The 20366-nt window shown below is 33.1% G+C and overlaps 1 protein-coding gene across 1 annotated transcript in view; it reads left to right on the top strand.

Moving 5' to 3' along the window:
• CEP128 (centrosomal protein 128) overlaps positions 1 to 20366 on the top strand; it is a 121925-nt gene that overhangs the window by 62069 nt on the left and 39490 nt on the right. The window lies entirely within an intron of this gene.

Raw genomic sequence — 20366 nt, forward strand, 5'->3', positions numbered from 1 at the left:
ATGTTTCTTTTGTTAGGCTTCATTTGTTTAAAATGATAGTGCCAAGACCTTGATATAATATTGAGTGGTTTAGTCTTCTTATATTTGAATAATTATCTGTTAAGATGATCTCCTTGAGGCCTTATTTGCCTTTTTCAATTTAAGTGCATAGGAAATAAAGCAAACCTTATTTAGTTTTTAGATCTATTGTACCTAATTTGGTTTAGGCTTTGTGGAAAAATTCACAGCCTGCATTTTAAATTTCAAGCTATAGGTGAAGTTATCATGGGAGATAATTAAACTGTAAAGAGTGGTAAAAAGTAGTGTTATTCACTGAGCACAAAAAGTAGTGTTTTGTTCCCTATAAATATGCTCAGTTCCAATTGTGACTTGACATACTACAATTTTTTTAAGTCTAAGTAAATTGTATTCTCTTCTGTCTCTTTATAGAGGCACATGCTTGTTGAAAGTAGGCAAGAAAAAGGAAATGACAGTTAAATAGTTATTGAAGTTTTGTATTGTAACACAAAACAGTAAACATTCTTTAAAAGTCCACCAAATACAGGATGAGAAATAGGGCTTACAAAAAGATGACAGAATGCCGACAGTGCAGGCCAGTGTTAAATTTAAGGCCTGGGGTCAGGATACATGCACATGCTGAGTATCCAGAGCCACATAAGTGTGAATATAGCAGCAGATGAAGATAAGTAACTTAACTGCTGTTGGTGGATTTTCCCAAAATATCCTCCTTGCTGTCTTCACTTACGAGTATTCATAAAAGATGAATTTATTTTTCTTTTTCTGATGTAAACAGTTAATGGCAATGGACTTTACTGTTTTATAGGGAAATAGGTAGTCAGGAGTGTTCATAGGTAACTATCAAGCACCTTATTGGCTATTTACACTCCACCTTTTTTTTTTAATGAGATATAATTTGAAACCCAGTCTTGTGAGGTGGTAGGGTTTGGTTGGGTTTGTTTTTTTTGTTGTTGTTTTGGGGTTTTTTTTTATGTTTTGGTTTTGTTGGGGTTTTTTCTTCTTGGATTTTTGGACACTGCCACTAAAACAGTTTTGGAGGAGAGAAGCAGGTACTTCCACTTACAAAGCCAATTAATTATGTACATAATTAAGCATAGTCTTCATGTGTGCAAATTTATGATTCACTTTATCACATTCCAATTTAATTAGATCTGATAGTCAACAGATTTTGTGGATGCAGATTGAATTTATGATTTCGCCTAGTACCAGTATGTGTATTTAGCTTTAGCTGCTGTGGTGTCAGAGGCCTTCCAGCAGGAGGTCCTCTACTCTTAATAGTATTCAAGACTTTAGAACAAGCATTTACTGAATGAATAATTAGAGAGAGGGAAATAAAATACAACTGAGGTTTACCATGGGTGATCTGAGCCCAACTTCCTGGTACTTCATTTGGTAAGATAGCTGGTAGTTACCAAATAACTGAAGGATGTAACAAAAGACATAATATGGCTGTCATCTGTATAGGAACCAACATGGGACTATATAGGAAATGACTAATGTAAGCGTGACGATTAAATATAAGAACTACAAATTAGAGTAAGGAATGTGCTACTCTGAGTGACAAAGGGGTAGATGTTGAAAGGGATAGTTAGTACTGTTTCATAGAAGTCGGTCTGTAGACTCACTTTTCTTCATGAGTGAGCTTAGTATGAAGAGTATGAATATGATAAGAACTTGTAACCTTAGAAAATTTGGTGGCTGCTTTGATGCACAGAGGAAGTGAAATAGCCTTGTGATCATTTAGTTTAATTTACTTGATGCCAAGGAAGGGAATTTTATGTATTATTTATTTTTAGCAGGTTTTATACCAATTTATAATTTCAAGCTGGAATAGAAATTCATAATAATGTTCACAGTGAACAAAATGCTGAGATTTTTTTATTAATGCACTAAGTAGTAGTCAGGTTGACTTGGAATTCAATACCATTCTCTTGTGCCACTGATAAATGACAGTGTATGTGACAGTATATGCAAGAATAATGGACTTACAGTCTACCTGTGAATTTAATTGATTTGTTTCACAGTCATGTCAACACAGATTGTTTTTTAGTTTGAAAAGTACGACATTCATTACACAAAATCAGTTATTTCTTGTAAGCTCGTAGAAGGTAGAGGAGTAATAGACTACATGTCTGTTAATGTGAGTTCTGAGTATTATTATTCATGAAATGATATATTTAAATATTTATAAAGGGTTTTTTACTTAAAATATTACAAATTATGCATATTTACGTTTCTTGGATAAATACTCTTACATACTGAATGAAAACCCCAGATTTAATTATGATGCAACTAGTAGAATGTAAAAATGTAAATACCTTAATGTATAAATGACTTGGATATAAAAACTGGAAAAGCTATCTTCCCAGAGGGAAAAAGAAAACATGGCTAGTAGCATAAAAGAGGTGTTAAGCCAAAAGGAGAAAGCAATGTATCAAAGTGATAGAAAATTTAAAGAGATAGAATGGTGGTTGGCTTTTGTTACTTAAAATGCAAAAAATGGAAGTACCTGCAGAATACTGTGACACTCAGTAATGAAATTATGGGCAAAACCCGGGAATAAAACAAATGAAGGCAGAATGGATTTACTGTAATTGGTAAAAAGATCTTGCACTCTTTTATTTTTTTAACACCGAAGTATATTTGACAATATTGCTTAATAAAGTGGATTTTCAGTCAAATTTCTGCCAGTGGATGAAAATATTTTCTGTTGCATTTGGAATGATGCAGAGTTTAGATGGAACATTTTATCAGAAAGACTGATTCTGTGAATATTCATGGATGTGCTTGACTGTCCCCACCAACACAGTAAACAGAGTAAAAATACTCTGTTAATTTAAGTTTGCATAAATCAGAAATTATAAAAACAAAACAGAAATTGTATTCTTAATAAATTAATTTGTTGATTTCCCTTCAATGGATCTGATATTATAGTTTATTCATGGGGTTTTTTGGGAATGAATAAAAATAGAGACATGGTAAATATGCTGAAAGTAGATAGAATAAATATTTGAACTGCTTTATTGATAAATGTGTTTCAGGAAGCTTTATAAGCTCAAATAGATCTGTTAAAACTCTTAACTATGTAGTTTTTTTGTCTTCTTCACTGAAGCTTTTGTAAATATCTAGGATATTGTAGGCTTTTGGATCTTCCTTATGAATTACTGTAGATGTGTTAACATTATCACAGTCCTACCTGTGGTGGTAAACTGGCTGTCTATGTGGTATAATCCTGACAAATATAAGTAAGCTAACATAAAGATTCATGGATGAGAGAATGGTGAAAGGAGGCAAGTATGGTAGTGTAGTATAGAGTTTCAGGATTGTTTACAGAGTAGCAGAAGTTTCCTAGCTCTCTGGTGATGCATAAAATTTGGATGTGGTTGTCTTCCCTTCTTGATAAGTTGAAAAATTCAGAAGTCTAGTAATATTTATAAATACTTAAGAAGAACTGAAGAGGATGTGGGTTCTGATTTCAGCTTTTCAGATTTGTACTTTAGATACAGTTCATTATTTAACAAGTAATTTACCTATCATGCCACCAAATGGGATATTTGAGTAAGTAAAAACTTGGATAAAAATTTCTTAGATTTCTCCTCTTGAAGTGATTTTGATCTCATAATCTAATTGATTTTTAACAGCATTGCAGTAAGTATTCAATATCTTAACACAGTGGACAAAGACCTGAGGAAATAAAAAGTATATATTCCATCTGGAATCTGCATTCTGGAATTACTGAGCATTCTGAGGTGTTCTTACAGATCTGTTTTCAAACTAGTTTGCATCACAAGGATGATAGTATTATTATTAATTATTATTATTAATTATTGTTATTATTATTATTATTTTACAGATAAATGTTTGAAGGTAGGAAAAATACATCTTCCTGAATTGCACCCGAGACCCGGCCTAAATTTCTTTAATTTCTTCAATTTTGTATGGTCTAGCTAGGTTGGGTAGCCTGAAAAGCTTATTATGCAAGCCAGTGAAAGCCTATATTTGATCCTGGGAGCACCCACTGGCGTACAGATCTAGGTTTGTTTTAGTTGCTGGTTGGTTAAGTCAAAACAAAGTATCAGCTCTGTCTTTTCATCAAGAGTAGAACATCAGCAGTTTTTGAAAACACAGTCAAGATGCTTGCTACAGTTTTGCTTTTATTTTTCACAAGGAAAAAATTTCCACTCATATCCAAATCCCTTAAATCTCTTACCATGTTGACTCCCTCTAAATTTCGTAATCAGTGTCTCATGCATAAGTAATAGTAATTTGTTTTCTCTTTGTTATATGTCTGAATTCTCAACTTGTAATCACGAATGTTTTCAGCATTTTATTTTGCCAGCCTTAACTTAGGAGGATAGATTCAGGTACTTGGGAGCTATTATCTTGAGACACAGCATGTTTATTTCAAAAATATACATAATTAGGTGAATAGCACTGACTGTTGAGCTCAGGCTGTAGCCTTACTCATCTGCGTGTGTTCCTTTCTTGATATTTCCATCTTTGTATTTGTGAGACTTCACTAGCTTTGGTGGTATTTGTCAGCATGCCAGGGTATTTATAATCTTGAATTTAGTTGTGAAGACAACTAATTCTGTGTATATATAGTGCAGTTAGAGTAGCACGTTAAATGAAAAGCAACATTAAGCTGTAACAATCTTGTTTATTTGGTTGGTTTTGGTTAAATCCCTTTTAAAATATTAGGGGTACTGTCATTTTGTTATAACTTTTTAGCTGAAGGTGTCAACAGTGTGGTTTTAAGTAACAGATACTCAATGCTTTAATATTTATCTTCTCTACAAAAGTATATTTTTTTAAATTTTATGTTAAGGCTCACTTATACTCTGGAAATGAGTAGAAAGAAGAAACTTTGTATAAATAGACTCTGGAACATAACTCTTCCATGAAACCTTTCCTGGAATATTTTGAAATGTATAGAAGTTAGACATGGTATAGTTTACCAGTGAGACATGGAATCTGCACTGTTCTTTTGTTTCAGGATAATATACTGCTGCTTCAGAGAAGACATGGACAGTCAACAAAGAAATGTTGTTTAGCAAAATAAGACCTGATATATTTGTCAAGGCCACATCTGTTCTTTTTTTATAAAGCTATGTTAGTAAGGCTATAGTGATGTAAGAAGAGCAGGTGCATAGCTGTGATATACAGACCTTACACTGATTTAATTTATCTCAAAGATATAATATTCTGCAAACACTGTTTTACGTCAAGTCCTGGGTGATGCAAGTCATATTCTGTACCACTTCTCAGCATCTATGTGCTGTAATCACACTTAAATTATTAAATTGTTAGAGTTGCTCTGATGTAAGGCTTTAGAAGGTAATGTCCAGTCCTGAGCTATGATAGACTTACATGCTTTTGTCACAATCACAAAGCTGTTATGGGCAAGTCTGTGGTGTTATGCTTTATGCATTAAATTTGTCATGCATTCTGTTTTCATTCTAATTACATTCATTGTAATTAGGAGTCAGAAGAGAAAAATATTTTTTGTGCATTATTTTAGATTTGAGGATAGAAAATTGAATTTTAGAAGACTTGGATTTTTAGTTGTTTTTAGTGATGTTGTCATCTATGTTAATTATAGAGTTTCATCACATGTGAAGGTAGATCAAGGATATTTTTTCAAAGATTTTGCTAAGTGATCTCTGGAACAAGACATCCACTTTAATTTTGGGGGATATTTTTATGTTGGGTTCAGTCAGGATTATTTGTTTAACTGCTGTGGAAAATGTAGATTCAAAGAGCCTGTTATATTAAAGTAGATTTGAAATGTAGATAGAATTTGCTTTGCCAAAATCATATCTTCCAAATTATATTCTTTTTTTTAAGCCAGTAAGTCTAATTTTTGTTTGAACTAGGAACACTAAAGCAGAGAAGTGTAAAAGTTCAAAATACAGAGACAGTGCAGTATGTTGAGTGCAAATACACTGACACTGAGCAATCTTTGTTGCTTAAACTGAGGAAAAAAGGAAGTAGAAAATTGGGAACCAGTGAAAATAAAAATATTGCAAAAATCTTTCTATTATGAGCTATTATGTTTAAATGAAGTATATGTACTGTTTTGAATATAACTAATTTCTGTGTTGCCCTTTCAGCTTTGTTATGTTCTTCTCCATTTGTTTTCTTTTTTTCATATATTACCTCATATTGTCTTTGCATGACAACAGTAATTTCTGTGGCAGCAAGGAACACCCCAAGGTATTTTAAGGTCATCTCTTATTGAACAGTGAATGGGAGCATCAAGTAGAGTAAATTCTTTTTAAGCATACATAAAGCAAGGAATCTGAAGGTTTTGAAAGAAACTCTCCATAATACTTGTTTTTGATGGTGAATTCCAAAATACATAAAGCTGAAATATTATTACTATTCAGATAATTAATTTCTTCTTAAGAGTGTTCTTGCCCTTTAAATAGTGTTTGGTTTTTTTTATGTGATGGGGGAAGGAGGAGGGAGGACTTCTATGTTATTTTAAACTTTGCCAAAATGAACCTGCATTCAGAGTCTTAGAGGAATGGAAATAAGCCTAAATCATTTGGAAATCTTTCCCTGTGGGGTGGGGTTTTTTTGTGTTGGAAAACTGGAAATATCAGTCTGGACATGCATTGCTCTAATTATCTGTATTTTATGCAAGTTTTTGTTTGCCATTATCTTTTTATGCACTCATAAAAATATGGCTTCCATTGTGAAAAAGTGAAGGTAAGAGATGGGAACAAAATGTAGCTAAGATGTTTTTAAGACTTCCTTTGATTTTTATTTTTTCTTTCTTTCTGAATCACACACTTTAAATGCTTATCTGAAACTTATGGACAGAATTATAGTTTAGAAAGCATGGTATGTCCTATAAACATTAAATTGCTGACTTTATAGTGCACACTAACAGTAAGAGACTAAATTTATTAGTTTTACCTCTTGTTTACCTACACATACTAGAAACTAAATCAAAATTAATAAAAGTAACTTGGGGGATGGGATTTAAAGTATGTTAAATACTTAGAATCTATCATTTAATCTTTTCTTCCTGTTGTGAATTATGACTTTTTTCTTATACCAGCTCTTTAGCTTGGTTTATCTAAGAACTGTTGGGTTCTGTTTTTTTTACAGCTGTTGAAATGATGGCATGGGAGTGTATATAATCACAGTTTACCTTAACAGTGTTCTAACACTGCATAATAAAGAGAATCTTGTAAGCATCTATACAACTTCATCAGAACTCCTTGACTTATTATGGAAGGTGTTGTTTTTCAGGTTATATAGTGTTTATATACCAAATTAGTGTCACTGATTTACATCTATTAAAGAACTCCAAACAAAAGTCCCCAGACCAATACAGGCACTTTAAAGCTTGTGTCTTGAATTTAATACTTTCCCTAGAAGTACATAAAAGACACGTGCTATCTGTCACTCAGTCTTCATTAGGTAGAAATAACATTCCCAGGAAACTTTTAATGTTTTAATTTAAGATGCCTGTGTAATTAAATAATATGCTGTCTTAGAAGAAATGAAATTGAACCAAGGGGTCTATGGTTCTCTCACCTATTGCCATAGTCAAACTAAGTCTAAAATACAGAAGAATCCTATTGGAAATTTAAGCAGAATTGAAAAGAAACCTACTATCTAAGATTTTTAATATAATAAAGCTCTTGAAATTAAAGTATTTGAAATCTTGCATATTGCTATATTATATATTCAGTATTTTTTTTTTAAATTAGAGCTAATGTTATGTTTTTGACTAAGATTTGTCAGGCTGTATTAAAATATGTATTTCAGTGTAGTTAATTGATATGTTAACAACTTTTATATCCTTTTGGCTTACACGCTATTTAAACACCTTTTTTTTTCCTAAAAGGAGTCCTACTGATTCTGTGTTTGAAGAATTGAAAATTCTATACTATTTCACTACCAAAAAATTTCTTACTTCAAGAAGACCTTCAGTCACCAGTAAAACCAACTCCTAATGTTGACTGTATACAACAAAATAGTTTAAAATATATAATAGCCATTACAAGTGAATCCTTGAGAAAAGGAAAACAAGCTGTTGTTTTTTTCTATATAAAGATTAAATTAACTAAATGGCTAATCTGTTTGCATTGTTTTCCTTTTAGTGATTTAAATATAACAAATGGCAAGATTCTAACAAATTTAATAAACATACTATTCTGATTAGCATATTCAGGGTAACAACTGGCTGTATCTGAAATTCAGCTTTTGTTTCCTTTACTACTTTGAGTATCCTTGGGTTTACTTTTACAAAACAGGAACTGTGATTTGGTACTTTCAAATGCTCTAGAGTTTTTGTAATTAAAAACATTTTTAAGGATTTTGCCTTTTGAGTCAAGCAAGCCAAGCAAATTAACTAAATAGTTCATACAGTATCTCTGATTTAGAGCAATAACCTATAAATTGTTTTATCCAAATGACAGATCTGCCTCTAATTTATTAAAAATCCACTTATAATAATGGACACTTATATTTGAATCTCCTTTATTGTGGGCAAAGAGTCACATTATCTTTCTTGTCTGTGTCTATAATGCCTTTAAGGTAAGGCTATAACATATATCCAAATCATGTCCAGGAGTTTTGCCTATTTATAAAGGACTCCAGTTGCCAGTTGTTAAGTACTGTTATTAAACACCGTTGCTGTAAAATATTGTGTTCTTGCTGGACAGACACAATATGAGTCATAATGGGCTTGCTCCTGGTTATGGGGGAAAAAAAAAAAAAAAACACAAAAAACCCCCTAAGGATAAAGGTGGGTCTCCCTATTTCTCAGTCTTTCTTAATTCTAGATCAGCTTTCTATTCTGAGATTATTTTTTTTAATGCATTCATACTGCAGTACTTATTTTCCAGTATTTGACCTGAACCTTTGTGCAACAGTATATACAGCTAGTATGTAAATCTGTTTACAAAAAATATTTAAATGAAAAATTTATTAATTGTATTAATTCTTGTTTCACAATTCTAACACTTTTAAGTATGATTTTGTTATGGGTTTTTTTGTTTGGTTTTAGTATATCTGGTAAACAGAGATACCTACCACTAGAGGAAGAAACAAAGTACAAAACCAAGAAAACGCATTCATGGAAATATATATTAATGCATACATACATACTGCATCAATGTATGTTGCACACAGTTGCCTGGACAAAATGTTTGTCTTTCTGATTTTAATTACAGTTGATAACTTGGCCATAAAACATTTAGTTTCTTGATTAATTGTAGCTCTAGCAACAGCATTTTGTGAAAAGAATGTTTCAATTTGTATGTATGGAAAAACATTTCCATTTGCAAAGTCAAATGACCAGACAGTATGACATTTCTTGCAATATACTAAATCAACTGGAAAATCTCAATGAAAGCATTTTATTCTAATGCAATGTGCTTAGAATCCATGGAGTCCATTTTTATTACGGAAGAGTTCAAAGGACAGAATTAGCTTAGCCCAATCTTGACTATAACGCAAAGATTGTAAAGTTGTCAAAATATTGTTTCAGAAACTGAAGGAGTTAATATTTTTAAAAGATACAATGGAAACTTTTTGTCCCTTTGTAGTAATGTATACTATGAACAACAGTAGCACTTTTTGTACAGTTGTAATTATGCTTTTGAAATGTTCTTCAGCATGGTATTTTGTCTTCCATTCCTCATTAAGAAATGCTGTGACTTTCAAGAAGGTTGAATTTAGAATGTTTCTCTCATATCCATCTTGAGGTGGGACAGTGCTGAGTAGTATCATGGACAGTCAACCATATAGTCTGCAAATAAAAGCTTAATTTTGATTCACTTCTTGGGTAAGGTACTGTAATTGCTTTTAGCTCAACAGTGATGGTTTCCAGAGATCTTGAGTGGAAGCACCGTTCTGTAAAGAACTCCACGGCGAGGATGCTGTCAGTAAAATTATGCTTTATACTTTTTAGCTATTAGGTAGTACTGAGATGTCTGAAGTAGTATCAAATAAATGTGAAACTAAGATCCAGACTGTACTGCTTAGTCTGAACAGTAGAATAGAATCATTATTCTGAATTTTGCCCATCTTTCTCCTTCTCTTAGGTTGATTTTTCTTTTTCTTTTGAGACATTATAAAGATTTATTCCATGTTGAAAAGTGAAATTATCAATTTAAAGTTTGTGCCCAAGTTCATTACCACTTTACAATATCATTCCATATTAATTTCTTCTGTTGAGAAATTGTTAAGTAGTGGAAATAACCTAAAAGAGTAATTCTAAAATTCATACAATTTAAAAGGAAAAAAAATTCTACATTTACTTTTTTTGTTTACAGAAGCAAGCTTAATGCTCAGTTTACAGGAAAAAATGTAGGTAATACTTTAGAATATGTAGACTTTATTGTTGAATTTGTGTATCAGTCTGCTGTGAATCAATACAATCAAAACATTTAATTTCATGAATAACTGTTAAACTGAATAGTTTCATTTAGGTCTCTTTCCTTCTATTTTGAGGTTTTGAACATTACTAAGGGTATGTTACCAAATACATCCACAGAATTCAAGAAAAAGGCATAGTGGTAATAGTATTAGTTAATTAAGAGAAGAGATTGGGGATATTTTGACATAAGTAGGAGAAAATAATATTTTCTTCAAAAAATAATCTAATTGTCCAAAGAAACTTTTTCATAGTTATCACTGGTTTACAATTTATCAAGAGGAGAAATAGTAAAAAGTCTGTATAACTCACCGTCAGAGGCTATGAAAATCTTTTGCCTTTCAAGTCCTTGAATACATAACCAGATCAAGCTTAAGGAAAGAAGTAGGTTCTGTCATGATCTTACAGCTTTTTGGTGATCCACAGTTTCTGTATCAAATTCTTAATGAATACTAGAAATCGCTGGTTTTACCAGGAGCATATTTATTTAAATTGACAGAGAATTTATTTTCTTAAATGCCTTGCTTCTGTCAAGGCATGAGATGTGTGATGGAATTTGAAGGAAGTTTGCATTGCATAGCTTCATGTCATCCTTGGTTTTGAGGAAGAAGGAACTTCCTTTTCCAAGGCTGTTGAGCTGATGCTTTTCAAGTATATTAAAGGGATTATAAGTATGTTGGGCTAAGTTTCCTTACTAAAGTGGCTTCTTAAGTAAGAGTGGAATGTAAATATTCTGCTATATGCATGCTCATTCTTCTTAAAACTTGGAGAAATATTAATGCTTCATTCTTGGACAGTAAGACTTGTGTACACAATCTAGTTTAATGATGTTGTACCATGGAATTTTCATGTATTGCAGTGAAACACATGCTGCTAGGAAACAAGCAACAGAGTAAGATTAACATCTGACCTTTAAGGGGAATGTTTCTACTTTATTGCAAAAATACTTCAAATTTGAAAGGATCAAAATATTATATCCCTCCTGATATATGTATTTTGTATACAGTATGTATATAGGATAACATCTTCTGGCTGACATGACCTTGTGGAAGATTTCATTGTGAGAGGAATAAAAACTGGAAGCCTCCTAAGATTTCTTTTGGCCTGTTTTAAAAATGACTGTATTTTAAAATCTAGTATGTTTACCATACATTGCATCTGGAACTCTTCTTTTGATCTGGTCTTAAAATATCTCAGATTCTGATTTCTAAAATAGCTTGATTAAATAAAAATAATTCCTTTGCTGAAGTTTTGATTTCCAAAGAATTGTTTACAATTAAACCAGTCTTACTAGTATTAAATGATGAAAATTTTCATTCTTACTGTAATTAAGAATCAATCAACAGGACATTCAGCTATACAATTATGCATTTTTCACGTGCTAACCTGTTGTTATTATCATAAGAATGGGAGTTACTGTAGAATATTTTTAGTTCACAAAGTTAGAATTTCTTATTTCCTTAAACAATACAGAAATAGAATTTAATTTGAACATTTTATTTGTTGTTACTCATCTTATATAGGTTTTGAAATTAATTTCTCTTTATTGATTAGGAATTAAATACTGTAAGTAGATAATTATTTTCTAGCTTGTAATAATAAAACTTACATGAGTAATACCATTACAGTAATGGACTGATCCAGGAACCATTCATGCTACATCTGGGTTTGGAATAAATGTCATTAATCATAGTGTTAGTTCACTGATACCTGCTATAAGAACAACATTTTTAGGGAGCTGTATAAGAAGTGTGTGGTCATCAGAAGCTGTGTAGCTTTTTCATCCATCTAAATCACCAATGACTGCACAATTTTGTCTCCAGGTCACGACAGAGCAGTGTCAGGTCTCATGTACCTTAAACTTTGTTGTGTGTGTTCTGTTCTTTTCTGATATAGTGCATGTTTAGACTGGCTGCAAGTTGCACATCTGACACTATTCTTTTTCCTGAACCTTCCTCATAATCTGGGGCCTGTAAGAGACAACTCTGTTTTCTTGAATTAAATAAGTTGTTTTATAGACTTTGTTTGCATTGTTTCAGCAGAGGAAACAAGACCCAACTGAAACAGTTTATTTCAGAAGTTCTAATACTGTTGTCCTTCAGCCTATCAGTTTGCTAGTATATAAAATACTCATCAAGACAGCAGCAGGAGAGATATTTACAAGATACAATAGAAGTTCTTTTTCAGTGGGAAAAAAAATCTGAATAATTGATAGTCCCTTGGGAGAAACAACTTTGGGGTTCAAATGTGTATAGGAGAAGCTCAGTTGTGTGTTGCACTGTGACATTATACTATGTGTAAAGAATAGGGTTGGAAGAGATTCTGTTAGAGAGCTTGGTATAGTCAACAGAAATTTAACATGATTAATTTCAAAGATTAATTTGAAACTGAAAGTTGTCTGTGATGTATATTTAGTTTTCACTGTTAATTCTGTAGATTGTCATACAGAAAAATATCTGGTCTTATGTTGACTAAAAGACCTTTTGAAGTAAATATGCCAGCAGCAAAAATATAATGTTGCAGCAAAGTGAAATTATACCAAAGGGGAAAAAATTACAGAATCCACAGGAAATGATACAAACTTTTGAGTAAGAGGCATCAAACAGTTCCTGAAAAGCAAAATCAAGTTTTTGGTTATTTCTTGCTTTCTGAAAAGAGTTTAGAACCACATTTTCATGGTGCAAAGCTTTATTTTAGCACTAGGGCTTAAACCTTTACTTGTAGGCTCGGGACCTTTAGTTTGCTGTCATTGTGTTTTGTCTTATGCAATATATACACAAGAGAAGAGAAATTTAGCCATTTATTAAGATTGGTAAAGTGTATAAATCTTATGTAAATAGTATGAATTTTCAACACTGAGCATACATTCTAAATTTATGTAGACAGTTCTTAAGAGACATGAGCAGATCAATGCACATTTTAACCTACGTCTCATAAAGTTATACCCTTCAGGGGCATATTCGGTGAAGCACATCTGTTTGCTTGGTACCTCTCTGACACTGTTGAGTATTCATTTCTAACCTAGGAAATGATGTCCCAGCCATTAAAAGTACTTTCTGCGTTTCTGTTTGTCAATATACTTGATAAGTGTGCTATAAGAGGCATTTATTATAAAAATCACATCAAACATTTTATCACCTTTGCAAACTTCAGTTCATTCCTAACATTTTGTTGACTAGACAGACATGCAGCTATGATGTAGATAGGTACAAGAATGTAGGATATACAATGTATTCTCCCATTCACAGTGGCATTTCTGTGTAATTGACAGAGTAATTTTGCCATTTCTTTGCTAAATGTTAACTGAATGTCTCTACCTGTAGAAATTATATAGTGTTGGGGGAATGGGATAAGAAATTCTATAACAAACAAGTCATTTGCAGCTCTTGTAAATCTTATTAGGATGTTGACAATGGCTGTGTGTAACAAAAAAAAAAAATTAAAATACACTTATACTGCTCATATTGGATATTAATTTCTTAATGTAATCTCCATTTTGAGACTAATACCCTCTTACCTTTTTACTCAGTGAAGACAACAGTGTAAATTTGGTTTTGTTGTGATCAGTCTCTAGGAATTAGATTGATCAGAAATAAAAAGTCATGTCAGTTGAAAATGGCGTGTACACCACATATACACAAAAGAGCTCTGGTGTTGCTATCCAGTTTGTTAAACTGGAGAGAAAAAAAGCACAATGTTTGTATCCCATGTGCCTTAGAAGCAATGCCTAACTTGAATTTTTAGTATCACTCTCCTCTTTTCTTTTGTATTTTAAAGTATAGGAGATATTGTATAGGAGATATTTTTCCTCAAATCTATGTATTAAATGTTTTTATCTGAAAAAATTACGAGGATCACTATACTGTAGATTTTTGCAAATGGCTACAGAGAATTAATAATAAGTTATTGCATTTAGATATTAGAATTTTCAAAATAGAGTTTTAAATGTTAAGTGAAATGTTGCCAGCCACAGAAAGTGTTTTACCAGCTCCAGTTGGTAAGTCTCATTTGTATATCATCAGTTACTGTGGGACAGTACGACAACAGGACTGTCCAAACAAAAAATAAACTCAAATCCAAACTACAGCTGAGAAAATTAGAAATAAGTGTTACTATTATAGCTTTTTTCATAATTGCCACCTTACAGCTTCTGTATGTTCCTCTAAAGCATGTGTGGGGAGATGAGGTGTTATATAATTGCTAGTTGCATTATATTGTGGTTTCTAATACTTGCCTAATTACAAAGAAGGAACTTGTGTAAATTTGGGTAAGTTCTCTGTTTTGCAATGAGACATACTGACTTCTGTGTGCATCTATGCTTGGTTGAAGTATTTTTTTTTTATAAACTGTTTGGGTCTTGGTGATCCGTAGGGCTGCCAAGTAGAATTAAAAGCTCTCTTACAGCATTTATCAAGGACTGAATTCCACAGAGCTATAACTTTTTTGTGTGATTTACTCTTCTGACAGTTTATTAGAATGCCCAAGCTGCGAAAAGATCCCTTTTTTTCTGAGATTCGTAGGGAAACTTAATTTCAGGACCAGTATCTTTCAGCTTCCTATGCTATCTGCTGTACTTTGCTGCAAACGTTGCAAATGGATTGTTTAGCTCTGATCTTCAAACTGCCCAATTAAGAAATACGGTTCTAAGCTTCAAAGAATTAATTATCTCAAGTAACAAGTGTCCTTGGCTAGAAAAGCTTTCTCTTTTGCAGCTGATGGCCCCCTTCTGTTTGCCCAGTTACTTCAATTCAAAATGAGTCTCAAAAAACTTGCTACCCTTAATCTTTGGCCCTTCCTTAGCTGTTAGGTCCAAGATCAGTTCTGTGTGTTTTTGTATTAAGATATGCAGCTGCCTTTCAGATGTAGCCAAAAGGAAATTTACTGATATGCATAAGTATGGTTGGGATGATAAACATCAAAAAAAAAAGAAAATCCTAGGATATTAAGACAGAGAACTCACTGAAGAAAGTGACATTCAATTTCCTGTTTTGTCATTTATATATGCTGTACCATAATTTTTACATAGCTGCTATGCCCATAAACATATCAACATAATTTTCTAAAACAAGAAATGACAAATTATCTTTTCAATCTTGCACTTGGTGAGTGAAAACAAATTAAGTTTCAATTTCTTTCTGTGTACTCCTGGAAGATTGTATTCATCATCGGAAAGGAAATGTTTCTCCATTCAGGAGAGAATTGTAACAATTATATATTGTATGCAGTGACAAAACAATGTTCAACTGTATTTTTTTGTTTAAAATGTCAACTATTCTGAAGACCTCCCTTGAAACATTTCTTACTATATTTTGTTTTATATAATGCTTCCCCCCACCCCCTTTCCAGATTATTTCATGGGGCCTCTAATCAAAACTGGGAGAAAGCCATTGGTCAGTTAGCTTGGGTAGTGCTATAGAGGTGTGATTATAGCTCACACACACAAATCTAAAATAATTAGTGGGTCAGATTGCAGTTTCCCATTCAGTGGAGCCATTTAATGTCACTGCAAACAAAAGGCTAAATTCTTGGTTTTCTTGGTTCTATTTCTCTCCTATATGTGCTACTTGCTCCTTCCCTTGTTTCATGTCTGCTCCTCATTGCACCCCTCTATAACCAAATTTTACTCAGTATTAGCCACATAGTACTATCTATGTTTTTTTACCAGGTTCTCATTGTAATGAACTAAACCATCCCTTGTGGAGGTTCAGAGCTGACATTTTTTGCCAGGACAAATGCACAATTGGAAGCAGAGATACCTCCATGCCTTTTAACAAATGCAATCTGCAAACTGTCTATGTAATCTGACTCCTGGTGGAACTGGAGCACTTAGTGCTAGCACCATTTCAGCTGGGGTTGCACTAGCTTCTGCATGTGCATGAAGTACATGAAGTAGGAGTAGTTGCACAGTCATTAGTATGCAAACTAGCTTATTTAAAACTAACTCTAAGAACTTCAGTTTAGTATAGATGTACTGTTGGACTGCTAGGGTAAAAGTTTGCTGGCTTCTCAGCCTCTTGTAAAATTTGGAGTGTTTATTCACTAGCATTGTAGGTTAGACTTTTCTAAAAAGGAAAAAAAATTTCTGTTCTCAAGATTTATAATAGGAATATTTTTGCATGCATTCCAGCACTAGTTGGCAATGTTACTGATGCTTGAGTAGTCAATATATGGTAACAGTTGCATCTGATAGTACAATCAAGTCATTATTGAAACACCATCATTTAAGGGCTTAGAAGCATGCTTAGTGGCAGTAATTCTGCAAGGATATGGTATCTGCACCTACTTACAACTGAGTGATTCACAGGTCAACAACAGGTTGCTGAATGGCAAGGCAAAAGCTTAAAATATGTTTATTCACATCCCCTGGTCTGGGCCTTTATGTGGTGTATAGAAGGTCATATTTACCCTGTCACAGATGATAGAATTCTGTACAAACTATGATTAAATCTATTTAAATAAGAATGGCTATACCTACCCAAAGAGAAGTGTGAAATCATTATGATTGATGATCTTCAAGATAGTACCAAACCCAAGTATAATATATGGACTTTCTTTGAAATGCTGTTGTTTGTCTTGACTGATACTTTTCATCTAGGGGAGATTCTGCTTCTCACATGCTGTCAAATTCACATTCATGCAAACCTGTAGAATAAAACCAGTTACCTATCAAACTGTGTTAGAGATGATGTCAATATGGTTTATAGTAATTATTTACTCACTGAATTTACAGCATTTTTGGCTATCACACTTTTGAAACAACATATTCTTTTTAAACCTTTTCAGAAACAGAAATCATGAATGAGATCTGACTTTCATGAAGCAACTGTGTGCTGACCCAAAAAATGTTGTTTAAAAGAAATTGAAAAAGCCACAGAACCCAAAATGACTAGTAACTGCTGTTTACTGTTGCAAGTTACTATTCTTGTCTCCTATGCAGTAGACCAGTGTCAAAGGGCTCTCTTTTAGCACGATGTGTTCTATTTGGCCTTTTGATCAATTATTGCGGCCAATGACCTATTTGTATATTTCAGTTGCCAATGAAGCAGGTTGTTTCCCATTCACACCAACATTTTCATTTTGACTTGTGTTTTCTTTGAGTTTCTTGAGTGTCAAAGTAACTTCTAAATTCAGTGAATCTCGATGATCTCCTCAATTATCTTTATTTTTAGGGGGTTTAATCTTATTTTTTCCTTGTAAGAAACTGCATAGTTATAACTGAAAAGACTTCTGTGTTTGTAGTCAAGCTGTGCCAGTCTAAGGATAGTGTAAAAGAAGAGTTGGAGTCCTTATCTGTTGATAGATATTTCAGCAAATAGTAGCCAAAAGAAAAGCATGGCAATGTGCTCCAAATCAAGTATTGCTTTTCAAATACCAAGTGTATGTGTGTTAATGAGTTATCTTTGGAATATGCATCTTTAATAATAAGCAGGATGAAGTTTGAAACTTCTTTCTCTGGTACTGAAATTCAAATAATATTTTAGTTACTTCATTTAATGGTACTAAGAAACTTATTTGCTATGAAGAAAGTTCATCTTGCCCTTCAAAAAGTTTCTGTCTTAAAAGTTCTGTGGTCCAGAAGCAACAATGACTAGAAGAATTTTACAGTTGTTATTTGACATTTGGATTCTCTGTTGACTGGAACTGTTGAATTGCAGTTACAGGACAATAATCCTTAGCTTACATAGGAGGAGGATGTAAGCAGTAACAATGCTGTTTTTTCCCACTATATTCTGTCAGTTTTTAACTTTTAATTTGACATAATGAAGGTTACAAGATGCAAGTGTCTCACAGTTTTTAAAGGGTTTTTTTGTGTTGTTTAAATCATTGATTTGAGGATAGATTCAACCAATGACTGTATGACTTGTTTTTAACCTTCTAGTTACTGTAGATTTATGGATGTAGTTTTTACAAGTAGATATTTAATTTGTAATCAGGAAATGACAGCATTCTGAAAATCAAACCTGTTTTTAAAACAGCCAAGACATTAATTAAAAATAATGGGAAAAAAAATTAAATTTTGGCAACTGCATTCTTGGTATCTGGTGTGTTACAGTTTTCAATGGCAGAAGCCATGCCTTTCAGATAAACTTTTGCTTTTCTGGATCATTTTTTCATGTTTTTGTTAAGGTTTTGTTTGGTGGTGGTTGTGGTGTTTTTTGTTTGTTTGTTTTTTATAATGCCATTCTTGACATCCATAGTTCTTGTTTTCAGATAAGAAAGTTCTTCTTTCTGATTAAATAATTAATTTATTGTGAAATAAACCCACTTTAGCCCATAGTGGTTTTCTTTGTCATTAGAATCATGGTTTAGTAAAGGCTTCAAATAACAAAAGCCACAGTGGTTTCATCCTACAGATGAAGCAGATCGAAGTCCATACTGCAAGGACACTCTCTCACATAGGAGATTTAATGCTTCCTGATGAGGAAAAGTGGCTGCTCAGGATCAAGACAAGTTGGCTGATTAATGAGGTTGCCAAAACCAGAAATACAGGTGGTCTGACTTTATACCCTTTTACTCTTCAGGGAAGAATTGAGCAAATAATGTTCAGCAAACAGGTTTCCTGTAGCTCTGCAGTTGTGCCTCACCAATTTCTTAGTGCTTCTGTGATTTAATAGCTACATGCTTCTGTCCCAGCTGTGTCGATTTTGATGTACCATCTCATTAGATTCTAGAGGAGACCCTTGATTCTGTTGTGGCTGGAATTCATCTTACTTATTTGGGCACTACTTCGGAGAACAAACAATATCTGAGATACCATCTCTAAATTTATAGCAGTGGCAGCTGTGTAGAGAAGACATTCATAGCTCTAGATGCCAAGTCTCCATAAAGATTTGCTTTGCCATACAGACAGTTCCTCTTCCAGATACAAAGATGTGTTTGGCAGTCTTCATAAAGATTAGCTGGTACATATCACTAATGCCTGAAGAGGCACAGTAAGGTCTCTGGATATGATCCACTGCTCCTAGGAGAGCCTCTCTTCGAATAATGTGTCACACATACTTATGTCCCTCTACTGTAAATTGGTCTAGCCCTTTCTCCTCTTCCTCATAATTCTCACCCTGTTTCTCTTCTTATAAATATCCTTCTCATTTGATTTTGCTTTTACTTGAACTTTGTGGGGTTTTCCTCTCAATTTATATGCCATGAAGTTTGCAGTTTGACATAAAAGGAGAAAGAATTTTGGAGTAACAGAGGACAATAAAACATTTCAGATTTAAGAAAACTGAATGCCTGTATTGAAAAAATTCAAATTCTGAATGCTGTCAGCCATAGTCTGCTCATTCCAGAAGTGAGATTCTTCTGTGGCTCTCAGTATAGAGCACTAGTCTCCAAACTTTTTTGATCACATACCCCTATCAGTAAAATTTTTTGGGCATGCAGCCCTTATTTGTGTATTTATTGGTTGATAATAAATACACATCTATATTGATAATAAACAAACACCATTGGGTGTGCAACCCTACTGAGCTAGGAGACCATTATTCTGTGCATTGTCACATATTCATAGTGGAACCATCTTTGATTCAGAATAAGACAATGTTTTTATGTCACTTAAATGTTAGCCTTCTGATATGTCCATGTCACTAAGTGTTTCTTACTGAAACTTACAGGAACTTACTAAAGCTTTTAGGAAGTTGTTCTTCAGTATTATTTAACTAGAAACCCTCAGCTGTATGGAATCCTCTACAGTGTATCTGCTGGTACACATGACACATTCAAAGAAAAGCAATGGCTTGATTACTTAGAGCTGTTCTTAAAGATGTTAAATATGTATATATTCACAATCCTTCCTCCTACTCCTCCTACAGTAGCTTTCAACTGAGAATCTATTTGGTCAAAAATAAATATGTCAGACATAGATTAATATCTCTTTCCCAGCTCATAAGTTAGGCAACTGCTAAAACATAATGAAATTTTGTGCGGTTATCACCGTTTGCATTCATAATAA

The sequence above is a fragment of the Athene cunicularia genome (assembly GCF_003259725.1).
Source record: "Athene cunicularia isolate RWA chromosome 5 unlocalized genomic scaffold, athCun1 chr5_part1, whole genome shotgun sequence".
In the NCBI taxonomy this organism is placed as follows: Eukaryota; Metazoa; Chordata; class Aves; order Strigiformes; family Strigidae; genus Athene; species Athene cunicularia.